General features: G+C 40.5%; 1 long non-coding RNA gene across 2 annotated transcripts in view; it reads right to left on the bottom strand.

Moving 5' to 3' along the window:
* The window catches only part of LOC106509989 (uncharacterized), a 195,107-nt gene that overhangs the window by 27,619 nt on the left and 151,666 nt on the right, over positions 1-15,822 (bottom strand). Inside the window, exons 2-3 of one of the 2 annotated variants that reach the window (XR_014843475.1) lie at positions 10,350-10,493; positions 5,195-5,332 (exon numbers count right to left, since the gene is read on the bottom strand). This is a non-coding gene — a long non-coding RNA (uncharacterized LOC106509989). The remainder of the gene's footprint in view (positions 1-5,194; positions 5,333-10,349; positions 10,494-15,822) is intronic. The other variant, XR_002343142.2, reaches the window with a different exon arrangement.

Here is a 15,822-nt window from a genome sequence, read left to right as displayed (position 1 = left end):
TAAGAAACAGTCTTGACTTAGAATGTTAATATCTTGTTTTTGTTTTTGTTTTTATTTCTAGGGCCATACCTTTGGCATATCAATGTTCCCAGGCTAGAGGTCAAATCAGAGCTACAGCTGCAGGCCTACACCACAGCCACAGCAACACGGGATCTGAACTGCATCTGTGACCTACACCACAGCTCATAGCAATGCCTGATCCTTAACCCACTGAGCGGGTCCTGGGTTCATTACTGCTGAGCCACAACAGGAACTCCTGCTTTAGCTTTAAACAGAGGTAAATTGTTTTGTTATAAGATGTGACGTTCCTGTCCTTGTCCACATGTTTAACAGATATGTGTCCTTGGTCACCAATGAAACCAAACTAGTGGGTGTAGATAGCTGAGTGTGAGCCCCAGGGACTACCATTAAAACCACTCAAAGCACAACTCTTGCCCTTCCAAGATGAGGCATCCAAGGCTGGACATCCCAGATGACTCACTCACATGGCTGGTGGTTGATAGTGCCTAACCACCACAGGCTCATCTGGGGCTGGCAACCTAAGTTCCTATCAATGGCCTTTTTATGTGGCTTGAGCTTCCCACAGCACATAGCTGTTTTTCCCCAGATCAAGCATTCCAAGACACCCAGGCAAAAGCAGCAAGGGTTCTAATTACTCAGCCTTGAAAGTCCCAGAATGTCCCTTTCACCACATTCTGTTGGCTAATTAATTCACTGAGGCCAACTGAGATACCAGGATGGGGAATGAGACTCCACGTCATTCTGAGTAATATAACACTCTGGGTAACATCCCCTACAAGAGTGTAACATAACAATAGAACTAATGGGTCAGTTAATGTGTCCTCGTTGCTCAGCAATATTTTAACGTGCATTATCTCTTGTATGCCATTCTACAGCCAATAATAAGTACCATCACTGGCTCCATTTTACAGATGAGGATAGTTTTAAAAATTGACCCAGGTTATATACCATTCATGGAATCAGGATTTAAAGTCAGATCTGTTTAAATCCAGAGGACCCTGGATTAACCTAGATGCTTATCAACCTATCAGATGGACACATTCTGCTTAAAGATCAAAGAAAATTGTTGACTCAAGCAGAATTAGAAAGCAAAGTTCATGTCAACATATTTGAAGATACAAGAGTAACTAGATTCACGGTAAGTCCTGCCTAGATGGAGCATGACACCAGAACCCTGAAACTTGTCAGTACAAAGCATTGTTTCAGCAGTAAATGCAGGAAAAACACAAGCTCTGCTGGGCAGATTGACTAGGAAAATGTGTACTTCTATCAGAAGTTTGTAGTTTTAAGATTCCCTTGTGTTTTAGTGGCATCGACACACAAAGGGAATTAAGCCATTTTGATCTCCAATAATGAGAAACATGGCTGACGTTCAGACCTGAAACTATTTAACGCAAGTTAATCCTTGAAACAAATCTGGAATGAAATGAGGGAGAAAAAAAATCTTATTATGGTAGACATCAACTAATGGGTTGCATTTCTTTCTTCTCAATTAGAAATGGCAGAGGGGTTTTAATTATTTTTCCTTAGCAAGCACATCAAAACATATCTACACAAAAACACAGCAAATATGTTCTAAACTGATTTAAGCCAAAGAGCTCGTCAACACTGTTTGCAATTATGAAATCATTGGGGGATATGGTATTTTTTTGGAAGGAATTGTTTTTCTCTTAGATGCAAACCACATCACAGTCCATCAGGCATAAATCTTTTATTGTATCTTCAAGAGAAAAGTAGAAATTGTGCAACAAAGGCGCCACTGATAAAATGCAATGAAGCGCCCCCCACCCCAACCCCAAATCATTGGGATGATCTCATTACTTAGGAGAGATAACAACGAATGTCGTGGTTTCAAAAATGCTCTTTGGGGGGAAAATTTTGTTGAAATTCAATGGTGCTCGAGGAGTTCCAAAAAAGAATTATTGGGAACTTTCATCTCCCCCATCTCCATACTTTATCATATACCTTAAAGGAAAAGGCAGCTTTTTCAGAGACTTCTTTGTCACTTGGTGAGCAATGGCAGGTACATCCGAAATGGAAAAGAACAACATAATATGTCTGTTGGGAGCACAGCACCAGAAATGAGACTGTCTGTATCTCAACTCTGGCTCTTCCCCTTAACAGCTACATAACTCTAACCTCAGTTTCTTCATTTAAAATGTGGGATTAAAACCAGGACCTGGGAGTTCCTGTTGCGGCTCAGAGGGTTACGAACCTGACTAGTAACCATGAAGATGCAGGTTTGATCCCTGGCCTTGCTCAGGGGGTTAAGGATCCGGCATTGCTGTAGGTCACAGACGCATCTCAGATCCCATGTTGCTGTGGCTATGGCATAGGCCAACAGCTGCAGCTCCAGTTCTACCCCTAGCTCAGGAACTTCCATGTGCTGCATGCATGCCCTAAAAAGCAAACTAAATAAAACAAAACAAAAAACAGAACCTACTTCATACATCTGCTGTGAACATAAAGCATATAATATGTACTCTATAGATATTTAGTAGTAGCAGGAGAGGAGTATCTTCATAATTATTATCCTGTGTCAGCTATCAATAGGAGAACATGGTGGAATATGAGACTGGCACATAGTCTAGAAGTGGTGCAGGGTCAGGCTAGAGAGTCGGAAATAGGAGTTTACACACTCAAAAACCAAAGCCAGAAAACCAAAAATAAGGCTCAAATGAGCAAGGAACCCAAAGAGCAATCTGAGTAATGAAGGAAAACAACTTGTAGGGATGGGGCCAGTGGTTCAACTACTTTGTTTCTGCTTCACTTTTATTACCCCAGTGATGTCTCATCAAATCAGACATTCTGCCTTTACCATCTTCATCTAATCAATTATCTGTCCCTTACCTTGTTCTGGGTCCAGAAATCCCTATCGTGTAAGTAAGTACAGGGAACAGAGACCCAGCCCTAATGGACTAGAATTCAGCCCAAGCTGCCAGTTCTGTGAGGTGTGGGAGGGAGTGTTTATAAGACAAGGGTCCACACTGGGGTGAAAGACAAGGAAGAAATAAGAAGAAGATGGCCACTGCTGAACCTACAGCAAGGTTATTTTCACGGAAAATCACTGAGCTGACAATCTAAGGATCCCTGCATTTACTCTACATCCACGCTTCTCAACATGATGCTCTTACTTGGGGGTTGTTATTTTTAAAAGCCCATTTTGAGTCTCCATATAAATCAGAATCCTTGAGGGGTTAAGCCTTGGAATCTGCAAAATGCTCCCCAGGAGATTGTTATGCACACTAAACTGTGATGACAGCTAGACTGAAGCTGAGCTAGTTTAGGACACGGTCTCAACTGTGACAAGAGTTGTAGAAGGACAGAAAGCCATGTTGGCGTGATCGGATCCTCCCAACTCCCCCCATGCAACCTCTATTAGATTTAAAAGTTTAAACAATTTACCATCCAGTGAAGGCTATTAGGAATTCTGGGGGCCCCAAAATAACTTGGCAATGTAATTCTTCTTTTTTTTTTTTTTTTTTTTTTTGGCTTTTTGCCTTTTCTAGGGCCACTTCTGCAGCATATGGAGATTCCCAGGCTAGGGGTGTAATAGGAGCCGCAGCCACCGGCCTACGCCACAACCACAGCAACACAGGATCTGACCCGCGTCTGCGACCTACACCACAGCTCATGGCAATTCCGGATCGTTAACCCACTGAGCAAGGCCAGGTATCGAACCCGCAACCTCATGGTTCCTAGTCGGATTTGTTAACCACTGTGCCACAACGGGAACTCCATTGGCAATGTAATTCTGCTCCCCTTGTTGAAGAACGAAAATTTCAGTGACATGGTATATGAATTACCACTTGAGAGGCTTGTCCCCTTTGGAATCTATCATTGTCTAAGGATTACGGAATAAGACTTAAGAATAGGAAGATGCAATCCCTGCACTTGGGGAGTTGCAGCATGGTTAGGAAACCAATACAAACACAGTGTACTCAGAGGATATTTGCTGAATTGAATTGAGGGAGAGTTGGCTCAAAAGAACTTGAAAGGTTTGCACATGGAATAAGAAAATGTGAAATGAATTAGCATTTACTGAGTACTTATATACCAACCTAGGTGTGGGTACCAGACAGGACTCTTATAATGTTACCGCCGCCACATCAGTGGCCCTCTCCTGAAGGTAACTGACATGCACGCAGTCTCTGTGGAGGTACATACTCTTAAAATGGGACATTCTATCATGTGACACTTGACCCTTGGACACAACAGGGTGCCTGATACAAAGACAGGAAGACTACCTCCTGCTCTCTCCCCACTGTCTCTCAGGTCACCTACTCCAAAAAGTGCACGCCTAAAGTAGCATCTAACCAAACTGCCCAGATTCCCTAGGGGATTTGTACTAGAGCTGTGAGCCTTTCCTTTCACCCTTTCTTTGATGCTATATTTTTAGAGATGTTCTTGCCATCTTAATAATAAGCAACCCAAACTTAGCAAGGATATACAACATACCATGCCGGGAGGGTATCAACCCTTTACTCTGTGATGCCAAATCTTATACAGAAGATAGACCTAGAATTTCTGAAGTGATATTACAACAACAACAACAACAACAAAAAGATAAGAAAAGAAAACCAATAAAAAAACAAATAAGTGTTCTCTAACAACTGGAGCAATGTCAAAGTGAGCCATTACAAGATCAGTGGAAGTTACTCCACAAAGTTGAATAACCTCTGCTTGGAGACGCCAGTCTTGGAAGGAAAAGCTGGACAAGATGGCTTCCACAATCTCTTCCAACTAAGATATTATAATTTATTGGCAAACAGCTGGGCACCACATTAAGTTAATTCCCTCTCGGTCTTGGCAAAAGTAAAATGTATTCTTGCAGAAACATCTATTGGCAGTGAGGTTGCCTTGTAAAAGCAGAAAAGAAGCTGGGAAAACTGTTTATTTTCTTCTTGGGATTTTCAGATGGCTTATGTAGAGCAGGATTATAGGAGTATGCAAAGTATAGTATGGTGGTTAAAAACGCTGGTAAAAGTGGGTTTGTATCGTGGCTCTGCCACTGTGAGCTGTATGACTGCGGGCATGTTTTTTGACCTTACAGAAACACATTTTCCTCATATGAAACGATATACCTCACAAGGTAGTTGCAAGAATAAAATTATGCATGTAAAGCACTTAGCACAAAGCATATATCAAACTGTCAATAAGTTGTAATTATTACCTATTATATAGTAAAGTTGGTTAATGGAGCATCCATGTGTTTTTGAACTGCTGCCTTACCCTGGTGCTTAACCAGAGGCAGATTCTAAAACTTCCTGGGGTGTTCGGGAGGGGAGGTGAATGAAACAGAGTCCAATACCTGGGGAAGAGAAAAGATATTTTTTAACTTTTTTTTTTTAACAAGACACAGAGACTGGGCTTGGGATTTTCAATAGACCTGGTTTTCCTTCCCTGCTCAATATCAGTAAGACCTTGAATCAATGATTTGGCCTCCTACACCTCAGTGACCAAACCTATAAAATGGGAATATGTAGTTAGTTGTTTGTGCTTTGGTGTTTGGGGATTAACTGAATACCTGACAACAACTGGCTCAAAAATTATGGCTTATTTTTCTAATATATCACACAACCCAGAGATGGTAAGTTCAAAGTTGATTCTGAAGCTCAACTATTCAGAAATAGTTGAGTTGGTCTCTGCAATTGTCTTGGCTCCTCCCTCATGATCTCAAGATGGCTACAGTGGTTCCCAGAGTTATATTCTCACATGCACATGATAATGTCCAAAGCTGGAATGAGGAGAGAAACACTTCTCCTTATGCATATTTGCCTTTCCACCAAAAGGAAAATCGTACCCAGAAGCCCCCAGAAAATGTCAATTCAGGTGCCATTGGCCAGAACGGGTCGTATACAAAAAGATGTTGTATCTGAAATTTCTCTCACAGTCCTTGGCACATAAAAAGACATGATACAATGACCCAATCATTGTTCATCCCTGATGGCTAGGAAAGGGATCTATATCACCACACATCTGAAAAAATCAGTCTACAGTTTCCCTTACTCTTTTAGCAAGCTTGTTCCCATCTTGTGAAATCAATTTTTCCTCTTCTGCAAAGACTTTCTGGATTCCCCTAGGCAATTATTTCCTCATCTGATCTCCCAAAACTGCACCTCTTTTGTCCCACTTAACACTGTAATTATTTACTCATGTGTCTCTTTCCCTCACTAGACTAAGAGCTCGTGGGGGCCAAGGGCTATGTTGTAGCCATGCTGATAGACCCAGTGCCCAGTGCATTGTTCAGCATATATTAGAGTAGAACAGGCAATAAATCTTTATCAAATGAGTGGTTTTTATGTGTTATGCACCTACTATGTGCCAAGGACTGTGAGAGAAATTTCAGATACAACATCTTTTTGTATCTCCCAACAATCTTATGAATGAAGAAAAGGAATCTTAAAGAGATTGAGTAATTTTCCTTAGTGGAAGAAGTTTACTGAGGGCAGAATCTCTATTTGAATCTGCCTCTGTCCTTCTCTGAAGCCTGGCTATTCTCAAATATGTTACAAAGATTTCATGGAGGCTTCATGGCTGGAACAATCTCAACAACAGTAGCCAAAAGTACTATAAATATAAATATATATATTTACTATATGTATTTACTTTGACTTTTCTTGCTCTCTTTTTTTAGTGATATGCAAGTAGGAGTCATACCCTTCAATTATGAGGAAAAAATAATCAAGGCAAACAAATTTTTTTTTTGTCTTTTTAGGGCCACACCCATGGCATATGGAGGTTCCCAGGCTAGGGGTAGAATCAGAGCTACAGCTGCCAAACTACAACACAGCCACAGCAACACCAACACCATATCTGAGCTGCATCTGCGACCTACACCACAGCTCATAGCAATGCCATATTCTTAACCCACTGAACGAAGCCAGGGAGCAAACCTGTGGCCTCATGGATCCCAGTCAGATTTGTTTCCACTGAGCCACAAGGAGAACTCCCAAATTATTATTTTCATTTCCTTCTCCTAGACAAACTTGATCTTATAGTGCCTTAATGAAAAAACATAAGTAAATACGTGATTATTCTATAAATGAGCCATCTCAAGCTGGTATTAATTCAGAGTAAATCTTGATGGCCTACTGCTGGAGTTTCAGAGTGGTCATCACTTCTCTTTTCCTCCTGTATCTAAAGAGTAGCTTTATGAGTCAAATAGCAGAAGATAAAAATATTTATTTCTGCTAAAGCTAAATTTATAAACAGACCTTGGTACCACACCCAAATCCCAACCAGGGTCCAGACCACACACTCTCAGTGGCCATAGGTACTGACTGCTTAACATCTCATAGATGCCCCCTTACCTGAAGAGTTGTCCTCAGCTGATGGGGTCACTTCAACTGAGAACTTATGAACCCACCACTCCCTCCTCCCTCCCCAACCCAGCAGCCCACCCACCCCTTTGTCTCTAGGAAGAGTAACTCTGTGGAGATCTCTGTGTGCCGGGGTCTTCTCCTGTGGATCCGGTGAACTTGATCTGAAGCCACATCCTTCCTCACTCAGCTCTCCCCCTGCCCTATGCTGCTTACCTTGCTCCCTGATGGGCTTTCCTGAAGAACATTTTCTCAATAAACCACATGCACTCACATCCGTCCTAGGTTCTTCCTCAGGAGAGCCCAACCTAAGATACTTTGCTTAGATGTGAGGCCACGATGAGGCTTTGTAATTCCACACACACCAAATTTAACTTCATCACCACCATCCCAAACACAGGAACAGCGGACACCAGCAAGGATGCATTGAAATGGCTGCTGCAGAGACATGGAGGCCAGAAAGAGACCCAAAACGTTTTTCCCATGTGTTTCCTTCCCAGGAAACCAGAGCAAGAGCTCCCTTCTAACCAGCATTAACTACATAGAGGCTTTGGGTGAAGTTGGAGAAGTTATACCTCGATGGTAGAGCCCACCTCAGGGTGGACACAACTTGGTGACCTGAGAGTGGCTCCATTTCAGCTGCTCTTGGCCTCTTGTCCTACTTCCTTTGTGCAGGACCAACCTGCAGATCAGCAATGAGGCCCCACCCTATGGAAAATGACTGGGGACAAGCACCCCTCCTCCACACCCACATCGTGGTTGCGGGTGGGGAGGGAACCAACAACCACCAAGAGACAAACAAATTTCTAACCCTGGGGTTCAAATCATGGATGACCCATGTATTATCAGTGGGACCCTCAGCAAACCACTTCACCTCTCTCTCTTTGGCTTCATTTTCTCATCTTTAATGTAGGGATAATGAAAATACATTCTTTTTTTTTTTTTTTCTTTTTTGTCTTTTTCTAGGGCCGCACCCATGACATATGGAGGTTCCCAGGCTAGGGGTCCAATCAGAGCTACAGCTTCCAGCCTACACCAGAGCCACAGCAATGCCAGATCTGAGCCGCATCTGCGACCTATACCACAGCTCACCACGCCAAATCCTTACCCCACTGAGCAAGGCCAAAGATCGAACCCACAACCTCATGGTTCCTAGTTGGATCTGTTTCCACTGTGTCACGACGGGAACTCCAGTGAAAAATACATTCTTCAAATGGTTGTGGTGAAGATTAAATGAGGGAGTTCCCGTTGTGGCTCAGTGGGTAAGAACCCAGTATGTTCATGAGGATGTGGGTTCAATCCCTGGCCTCACTCAATGGGCTAAGGATCTGGCATTGCCAAGAGCTGCAGTGTAGGTTGCAGATGTGACTCAGATACCACTTGCTGTGGCTGTGGCACAAGTATCAGTTGAAGCTGCGATTCCACCCCTAGCCCAGGAACTTCCATATCCCACAAGTGTAGCCCCAACAAAGAAAAAAAAAAAAAAGATTAAATGAGTTAAGACATGCAAGTTGCCTTGTAACTTTTGAAATATAATAGGCTCTAAATAAATGTGAGATATGTTTACACATCATAAATGTCCATGAGGAACAATGAAGGCTGCACCTCCACCTGATTTAGGGGGCAGAGTGAGAAAAATGCCACTATCTGGAACTGAAGCAAGTGAAAGAACCTCTGGTAGAAGAGATCTATCTGCCTATCAGAGAAATAGGCCCATCTTAAGGAGATGGTTTGTAAGCTATTTGCTGATGAGAAAATGTGGATTACCAAACCTCTACCTAGGAAACTCAGTCACCAACTAAAGCAATGCACCGAAGGTTGTGCTCAGACGAGCATAATTGGCATCTAATAATTATTAAAAGAAGTTATGATCATCTCAATTACACTGAAATGTATCAAGCAAGTAGCAGGTCTCAGTAATATTATACTTGATGTCTGATATAAGAAAAGTATTGGTTAATAAGTGTCTGTTGGTCCTCCTCAAGTATCACCTGAGGTGGAAAGTAATTACATTTGGTGGATACAAGTATCCTAGTCATTGGGAAATTACACTCTATGACAAAGGAGAAATAAGTCACAAGACTGTAATACAATTTGAGCAACACATTACTACTATAAAACAGTTCTTAAAATGCACATCAAGATCCTAGCATCAGTGTCACTTGGGAATTTGTCAGACATGCAAATTCTTGGGCTCCACTCCCAACCTACTAAATCAGAAACTCTGGGGATAAGGTCCATTCATCTGTAGTTTACAAGCTCTCTAGGCAATTCTCAGACACACTAAAGTATAAGAAACATAGTGTATGCTGTACTTTATATGTGAAAGTTTCTAAGTAAATCCTGAGTTCTCATCACAAAAAAACCCACTTTTTTTCTATGTGTTTAATTTCGTATCTATACAAGATGATGGCTGTTTACTCAGTTGTGGTAACTATTTCATAATGTAAGTCAAATCATTATGCTGTACTGAAACTTATATCCCATCGTATGTCAATTATATTTCAATGAAACTGGAAGGGAAAAAAAAGCAATAAATAAATAAATAAACAAACAAACAAATAAAAGAACTATAGTGTAGACATTTGCATTTCCGTGTTCCAATTCTGTGCTCAGAAGTAACCTTGGGATGACTGCTTTGATTTGACAGAGGCCATGATCCTAGACAGGGGTAGCATGGCTAGTGTTCAAGAGAAATCTGCTTACTAGAAAACTATATCTCAATCCTTAAATAACTGGCATTCTGATGTAACATAATTTCTTGAAATCCTTATCACTGTGGGACAAATTCCAAGAGCCTGACAACCATAAAGGTACTGACAAGCTCCCTTCTCAACCTACTAAACCTCTTGATGGCACCTCTCACATTTCAGCCTCAACCAAAACATCTTCATTGAAATGCAAAAAAGAAAAAAAAATCAGCTAAGGGATCAGACAAAAAGACTTAAAGACCTACATCTTACCACCATTGCCATCACCCACCTATTCACACACACATACACACACCTGTCACCCAGAAGAAGTTTCAGTCCCATCCCCAGCCCAGTGCAGTGGGTTAAGGATCCAGTGTTGCTGCAGCTATAGTGTAGGTCACATCTCCAGCTCGGATTCTGTCTCTATCCTTGGAACTTCCATATGCCACAGGTTCGGCTAAAAAAGAAAAAACAAACACTCAAAAAGTCTTTGACGAAGAAGAACCGAAACCAACTGTCTCCCCGACACCTGTTTCCAAACTCACAGCACACAATATGCTCAATGGGAAAGGATTCAGCTTGACTGAGAACGTGCCTATGATCCAACACTGAAACTGCACTTAAATCGGGCATAAATGACTCTTCCCTAAATTAGAGTGAGATCTCTACATTGCTTCTCTCCCAAGTGAAAGGCTGAAAGGTGCATGAGTGTGCGCACGTGTGTGTGTGTTTGACAAGATACTGTATCTGGGAAGAAACATTCCTTCCTCATACACCTAATAAGGACACCACTGCAGGATCATCACAGTAATAAATAAACAAATAACTAGTACCTTCCTTGTATCCCATTTTTCCCTTGTTTTCCCATTTTTCAGTGATGGAGGGGAAAAGCACTACCTTTTTTACATTTTTTTTTAAATTGAAGTATAGTTCATTTACAAGGCCGTGTTAGTCTCAGGTGTATAGGAAAGTGATTCAGTTATACATATATACATTCTTTTTCAGATTCTTTTCCCATATAGGTTATTACAAATATTAAGTATAGTTCTATGCGCTATACAGTAGGTCCTTGTTGTTTACCTATTTTGTATATAGTAGTGTGTACATGTTACTCCCAAGTTCCTAATTTATCCCTCCCCACGCCAAAAAGGCACTAGTTTAACCCAATCTGTGACATCACATTGGTTTACTTCCCTTTGAACTGTGTTTTAATCAAAGCAGGTTGATTTCCACTCCATGAAAATGTTTCATTTCAAGCCACTGGAGTTTTATGAGTTTTTCTACCACATTTTACTGGAGCCTTGTAAATCTTATGAAATTCTGGAATGTCTAGACCATAAAAATCTGTCATTTGAACGTGTTTTCTATGGAGATGTTTCTCCTCTATGCAGACTCACACGCTTTGCAAAGATTTGTGGAGGGAAAAAAAAAAAAAAAAAAAAAAAAAAAAAAAAAAAAAAAAAACACCTTTAAGACATGTCCCACAGCACCTTAGTTAAAAGATTACCTTTTCAGTTGACTGGAAATTCACCTGTCACAGACAAACCCTTTACAGAATTATCTAAAAGACTGAAGCCATTCATAGCAATCATGATTTTAAAAGTCTATCATGCTTACTCTATATGCCTCTTGCATTCAATCCTGTTAAAGACACACATATAGTACCAAATGCACCTCTTAGGAAAATTTTAAAGCCAGCGACTGACATCATAAATAAACATGCACCACTATTATTAAAGGAGATATGTGTGCCAGTATGAGAATTAGCTTCCATAAATGCTGAAAAGCCCCCTAAGATAAAAACAAATACTGCAACAAGGAAAAAATGCTACAAACTTTAATGAAACAGCATCAATATCCTGAGTGTTATTAAATAAATTCCTCCTTCCTTCTTATGAAGTTTATCAATTTGGCCTGAAAGTAAACAGAAACAAATTGGCATTGTTTTCTATTTATTTGTCTAAAACATTGAGGACAGCTAATCATGCATGAGAGTTTCTCTGATTCCTAAAACTATCTGCGTCAAATCCCTAGGTCACTGCGTAAACACTTTCAATGCTTGGGTGAACACTGATGGGTGAATCCAAATATTTATTTCAGGATAATTTTATGAATTCTATGTAAAACCACTTTTCCATCCTGCGTATGAAGAGAAAGGTGCCAAAACTGCTTCCATGTTCTTTAGATAATTGGTGCCTGGGTTCAGGAAAGCCTTTGATATCAGGAATTGAGTCTCAGGAAGTAGTGACTGCTGCTAAGAGAGGATCAGAGTGTCTAGGTTAATATATCAGGGAAATTGTTTTAGTCTCTAAAAAATTACCTGTGGCACACTTGTGAATGTCCCACCCTGGGAATAGGTGTAAAATGCCTGAATATGAACCTGTTAATTGACGTACCTATGAACCAGGATATGGAATGCAATACCATGTGCTTTCTAGATCCATGCTTATCTTATCAGAGATGTTGCCCACGAATTTGGAATCAGAAGACCTAAGTCTGTATGTCTTCTCTCACTTATCTTGCTCTCTGTCTTCAAATCATTCACAACTTCTCTGAGCTTGGTTTCTTCATTTGAACTAAAATGTGGTTGATGAAACATTATAAATCAACTATCCTTCACTTAAAAAAAAATAGAGAAAAGATAGTGCCTTTTCAACATCTTACATCACTCCTTTCCATTTCCTTTTTGTCAGCAAAAAATTGTATACAAAGTTACTAACTATTTATCATTGCAATGATCCTGCAGTGGTGTCCTTACTAGGTATACTGTGAAGGAATATTGTGTCCCTAAAACAGGAATTAGTCTACTAATCAAATAGCTCACTGAATGGCCTCTCTGACCCCCTAAAGGCAATGACCCAAAAGCTCCGAAGTAATATTTGAACTTGGAGTGATACAATGACTTATTCTGTGATTAACATAAAAGTCATTAACTCCATAACTGACAATTTGACACCATAAATAATGTGCAATATGGACAAAATAACAATATTAAATGACTTTTGTATGGTGCCTTCCAAGGCATTTTACATATTGTATGAAACCCTCACAGCCACCCACTATGGTGTCACATCAAAGGAGGAAACAAGTTCAGAAAAGTTATGAAAATTGCTCTAGGCGTTCCCGTCGTGGCACAGTGGTTAACGAATCCAACCAGGAACCATGAGGTTGCAGGTTCAATCCCTGCCCTTGCTCAGTGGGTTAAGGATCTGGCGTTGCTGTGAGCTGTGGTGTAGGTCGCAGACATGGCTCTGATCCTGCGCTGCTGTGGCTCTGGTGTAGGCTAGTAGCTGCAGCTCTGATTAGACCCCTAGCCTGGGAACCTCCATGTGCCGCGGGAGCGGCCCAAGAAATGGCAAAAAGACAAAAAAAAAAAAAAGACAAAAGAAACAAGAAAATTGCTCGAGATCCCGGGAGGTCACAGACTACAGTGCCTTGGATCTCCACTATATCAAAACCAAGGGAAGAGGGAGGAGAAATTAAAAGCACTAATCTTAAGACTAGAGCGGCGAGGTTATAACTCTTGCAGAGGATAAGCATACATCTCTTTAGCACCATATTCAATGTGAGCCCAAAATGCATGTTACATTTTATTAAAGAAGGAGTCACAGATAAATGGGTAATCTTGATTTCACAGTTTCCCTTAGGATTCAGCTATTTTTACCTATACATAGATACAGTAACTCTCAAAAAATCAATGTGGTATTTTGAGAAAAGAATGTATTTGGGAGTTAGAAGATCCAGCTTGACATGACTACTGGGCCATTTACAAATCATTTCCCACCTAATGCAATTTCCCAGTCTGTTCAATGGAAATAAAAATACCACAGGCAAAAGCACTTACAAGCTGTATCTTCTACATATACGGTGGTCATTATTAGTAGTAATGATAAACACTAATAAAATATAAGGAGTAATAATAATTTCTTTTAACACATGTATATCTGTCATCAAAGCATATGTAAAATAAATTACACTAACTCAAATGGAGGAAAAAAGGAAAGGAATCATGTATGAACTAGAACGGCCCAAAGTATAAAGTACCTTTAAAAAAATTAAGTTATTATTTTTAAACACTACTTCAAGTCTGGAAACTGCTGAAAAATTCACTGTTGCTCAATGTTCAAAGAATTGAAATTAACAAAATTCTCTTGAACATCTTAAAAAGTATTCATGGTGCCTTCACATGCATAAAATAACCCTAAAATGGATTTGGGCATGGGAGAAAGAAAGCATCTTGACATAGTAAAGTAAATAAAGCAATTTTAACACAGTGCTAACTAAACTAGGTTATGAAAAACACAGGAAACAATTAAGTTTCTAAAGCAACTTCTCTAAGTGCACAATAAGCTTTTTCGTAACATATGACCTGTAGTCATTACAGATCCAGGGTAAGGTGTGTGCCAAGGCTGGTGTGAGAAAAGAACAAATATCTGACACTACTGAGAAGGGATATACATATAAGATGAACAGAAGACACAACAGCACAGCAACAGGAATGTGAGATGGGTGGACCATGGAGAATTGGAAAAAGAATGTTGAATTTCAGTCTGTTAGTGATTTTTTTAAAAGTCTGGCCCAGTGTAAAAAAATTAGAAATATATAGACCGGTCTCTGTCCTGCCCCTGCCTCAAATGCCCAACTTTGGTTCCTGACACAAAGCTACTAAAACTTTTGTAAATAGGGGTGCTAGGAGAATCCTGCATTCCAACATTTAATCTTTGACTCTGGTCTCTGACACAGAGTTCCTAAATCCCTTGAATTTCCTGGGGCATAGCAGTAGCTTTTGCTCTAATGATATGGGAACTCTTGGTTCGTTCCTGAATGGGGGCTTGTCACCAGAAAGACTAAGCCATGATTAGAAGCTTGAAATTTCTGGCCCCACCTTCCAGGCTCCAGAGAAGGAAGAGGACCTGGAAATGGAGTTAATAATCCATCACACCTATGTGATGAAGCCCCCATAAAAATCCCCATAGTATGTTGTACAAGGAGATTTTGGATTGATGAACACAACCAAAGATGGTGCAGCCCAACTCCATGGGGACAGAAGCTCCTGCACTCAAGACACTTCCAGACCTCACCCTGTATATCTCTTCATCCAGCTGTGCATCTCTGTCCTTTATCACATCCTTTATTACACAATAAACTGGTAAAGGTAAGTTAGTATTTCCCTGAGATGTGTGAGCTATTCTAGCAAATAGAGTTGGCTCTTCTTATCCATGGGTTCCACATCCACAGATTCAGCCAGCTACTGGTCAGAACTAGGGAAAAATAAATTCCAAAGTCCAAAAAGAAAAACTCAAATTTTCCACATGATGGCATCCATTTATATAGCATTTACATTGAATTAGGTATTAAACATAATCTAGGGACAATGGAAAGTATATGATAGGATTACATAGGTTGTATGCAAATATGATGCCATTTAATACAAGGGTCTTAAGCATTAGCAACTTTGGTATCCAAGGGGGTCCTAGAACCAATCTCCTGCAGAAGTTGAGGGAAAATTGTGGTCATATTCAAAGGTCATAGGAACCTCAAATTTGTAGCAGGGTTCAACAGAAGTGGTGAGTAATTTGCAGACCTACGACTTGTGACTGGTGTCTAAAGTGGGGGGCAGTCTTGTGGGACTGAACCCTTAACATGTGGGGTCTGCACTAACTCTAGTTAGCGTCAGAATTGAATTGATTCATAGGACACCAAGTTGTTATCAAAGAGAACTGCGTGGTATGGGAAAAAAACCCTACACATCTGGTGTCAGGAGGATTGTGAGTATGAAAGTAGCA

This window comes from Sus scrofa, chromosome 4, assembly GCF_054392235.1.
Source record: "Sus scrofa isolate SSC_HxYL_T2T_F1_AM1 chromosome 4, Sscrofa_HxYL_maternal_Yorkshire_Landrace_v2.0, whole genome shotgun sequence".
Classification (NCBI taxonomy): domain Eukaryota; kingdom Metazoa; phylum Chordata; class Mammalia; order Artiodactyla; family Suidae; genus Sus; species Sus scrofa.
Note: the sequence above shows the minus strand (reverse complement) of the source record. Positions and strands in the feature narration are given on the sequence as shown.